General features: G+C 48.0%; 1 protein-coding gene across 1 annotated transcript in view; it reads right to left on the reverse strand.

Moving 5' to 3' along the window:
• Camsap1 (calmodulin regulated spectrin associated protein 1) overlaps window positions 1-3,502 on the reverse strand; it is a 58,125-nt gene that overhangs the window by 44,116 nt on the left and 10,507 nt on the right. The window lies entirely within an intron of this gene.

Raw genomic sequence — 3,502 nt, forward strand, 5'->3', positions numbered from 1 at the left:
AGGCGCCACACTATCTATTCTGTACAATAAATAGTACTTCAAGTTTGGCCTTTAAATTTTTTAATCAATTTATTGCAACTCTCACTCAAAATGTCACCACACACTCTTGCAGCTAGCAGACTCCTGATTACAGATGTAAACATGAACATCAGCTAGCAGACTCCTGCTTACAGATGTATTAACATGAACAACTTTCAACATGCCCAATAAACTAACTTCCCAAAACATTAAAGCCAGGCATGGTATGCACTCCTGTAATCCAAGCACTCGAGAGGCTGAGGCAGGACCGAGAGCCCAACAAGTATATTTCACAGCAAGCTCGAGGCTAGCCTGTCCACACAGCAAGACTGTCCCCAAAAGAACAAAACATCTTACAATTAAAAATAACGATACAATGAAATGCAAGACTTGGTTAAAAAAAGAATGAGAATCTAGAATAAAAGCATAAGGCAGCCACATCTTAGCTGTGGCCCTGGAGCCCAAGGACGCTGGAGGAAATGTTTCTGCCTGACTATAAGCCCAAGGCCTGCAGGTCAGGATGTCTCCAACAGCCAGCACTGGAGTGTCCAGTGCTTCTGGTTCCTACAAGCAAGGAGAGCTGTTGGTTTACCCTAGCAACAATCATGTGCTGAGTGAGGTGTCTAAGCACCCAACCCCCAAGCTAATCTCCCACTGGGCATCCAGACCCAACCATGTGCTCAACAGGGGGCAACCCAGGGGACCCCTGTGTGGAGGCTTCCAAAAGAAAATAAAGGGGTGGGAAGTCTGCACATCCAGCAGAAACCCCTTCCCCATCCAGTCTCCTGGGAGACACAACCCCACACAGAACAGCCACAAGCTCACACCCAGGCCACAACTCCAGACCACAGCACAAGTGAAAAGCTCTTCAGCTGAGTGGAGTTGAGCTGAGTCTCATCAGTCATCTGAATTAGGACCACCCAGATTTATACATTCAGAGATTCTTTATCAAAAATGAAATTGCGCTGGGGATTTGGCTCAGTGGTTCTGACGCCTGCCTCCCAAGCACAAGGTCCCGAGTTCAATCCCCAGTACCAAAAACAAAACAAAAAATGAAATTGTAACTGCTCCCTTCTGAGACTTCATTCAGCAAAAATGAATTGGAACTGGACTGCTAAAATGGGTGGGACCAGTCCTCTGCTAGTACAGGGCCTCTCTAACCAGCGAGGCCACCCTAAGTTCCTACCCTAGGATGGAGCCAGAAGTGGTGGTGCATGCCTAAAGTCCCCTCACGCAGGAGGCTGAGATGGGAGTGAATCTGAGGCCAGCCTGAACTACACAGTGAGACCCTATCTCAAAAACAAATAAATGTGGGCTGGGGATACAACTCAGCAGCACAGTCCCTGGCTGGCAAGCATGAGGCCCCGAGTTCAACTCTCAATACCAAATAAATGATAGCCACGCATGGTGGCACACACCTATGATCCCAGAACTTGGGAGGCTGAGACACCACAACTGCCACAGGTTCAAGGCCAGTCTGGGCCACACAGTGAGTTCAAAGCCAGCCAGAACCACATAGCAAGACCCTGCCTCACAAAATCGAATGAATGAATGAATGAATGAAATCCCACAATGATACTTGGTTTTCAGTTCCTGCTCAGTTCCTGCTTCAGTTTCTAGTCCTCAAATGTCCAACTCTTAACAATTCCAAAACTTCAAAGCCCACAGTAGTATCGGATTTTTGATTCCTATCTGATGAGGCAACATGTACCCCAGAGCAATCCTGTCTTGCAGTAAGTCCAGACCAGTGGCAGCAAACCTATGGCATGCGTGCCACAGCAGGCTGTGTTTGTATCACTGAAAGCTCAAACAGGTTCACCATCACTGGACCAGACCAACCTGACATAACTCTGAGACACAGCTGACAGATCCCAAGCTGAAGGCTATGGCCAAACGTAACAAAATAAGCCCACACTCACCTTGCTAAAAATAATGGAAGTGCTTTTTATAAGCATTTGTTAGTATCAGAAGGCCTCACTGCCATGTGTAGAGTCTTAAATATGCACACAGGACTGAAGCCTGGTACAAGAGCCCAGAAGCTAAGCCCAAGAATGTACCATGTTTAACAGCAAAACCAAGGAAGTCAGCGCCCACAGTGGAAAGGCCCCAGTGCAGTTCTATGAAAACTGTGGAAAATAACAGAAAGTTAGAACAAAATTAGGAGCCTCAGCTTAGAAGACATCACTGTGAAAGGTGCAAAGCCATGTAAAACCCAAGAAGCACAGTTCATAATGTAAAGATGAATGTTGAAATGTAGGGAAAAGCAAAGCCTGACCATACAGACTGTGAAGAGGGGGCATCCTGTCTGCACAGGTGAATGTGGAAACCTGCCAGGCGCCCTGACCCACTCCAGGGTGGTTTTCTGAGATGTTTTCTGTGCATGTTTTCAAATCTATTTGGTTTTCTTGGAGAAAGGGTCTCACTATGTGGTCCAGCCTGGCCTTGAACTTGCAGCAATCCTCCAGCCTCAGCCCCCAGAATGATGGGATCACAGTTCCACTTTTTAAAATCAGATAAAACAGCCAGGTGTGGTGGTACTCACCAGTAACCCCACTCCCACACTCGGCAAGCTGAGGCAAAAGAGAGATTAAGGCCAGCCTGAACTACATAGGGAAACCCTGTCTCAAAAAAAGAAAAAAACAAGATACAAAATAAAATAAGTTGGGTACAAAGTAGTGATTCTCCACCACTACCCAGAACCTTAGTGAAGTTCAATGGAACCAGTAAATGACTGTAAAACTGAAAAAGTGTAAAACGACAACTTCCAAATTGCTGCTTACACATCACAAAAACTGGTTCAAAACAAAACTGTGCTTAATCCCTGCTTTCCTTACGACTAACTGGAGGCCTCCGGCTGCGGCACAGCCACTGTCACGGGAACCCCCGCTCAGCAAACTTTCTACACCAGTCAGTGAGCCCCTCTCTGAAAGTATCATTCCTGCCTGCAATCTTACTCTAGAATTGGGGTATTTTCACCAGCATAAAGGCAAGGTGTGCTTCAAATTAAGGCAATTACGCCAATATTGACCCTTAATTTTGTCTCTGAGAGAAAGCACCTGAGATGCCTGCAGAGGCCGCAGGGTCAGCACATCCTAGGGCAGAAACCCAGGCTCCTAAATCCACTAAGCATATTAGGCCGCAGACTGGGACTCCAAGGCAAGGTTACCTAGTTCTTCACAGCCGATTAACCAAAGGAGATCACCATGGCTCGCACAATCCACACAATAGCAGCTTCTACCTGAGGGAGCCCACACCCCTGGCTTGGTAAGTACTGCAACAAAACAGAACTGGAAAGGAACCAAGGTTGTTCCCCTGGAACGCAGGCCTCCAGCGTCCCCGGTTGCCGCCACCCTGTGCTAGAGACAGCTGGGGACAGCGGCCATCATCAGGTGAGGGGTCCCTGCCGCGCTCAGAGCCCGAGGGCAGCGGGGGTCGGAGGGCAGCTGAGGCGGACCCTGCCCGCAGGACCTCCCTGCCAAGGACT

This window comes from Fukomys damarensis, unplaced genomic scaffold (assembly GCF_012274545.1).
Source record: "Fukomys damarensis isolate Sample0158 unplaced genomic scaffold, DMR_v1.0_HiC HiC_scaffold_36, whole genome shotgun sequence".
Taxonomy (NCBI): domain Eukaryota; kingdom Metazoa; phylum Chordata; class Mammalia; order Rodentia; family Bathyergidae; genus Fukomys; species Fukomys damarensis.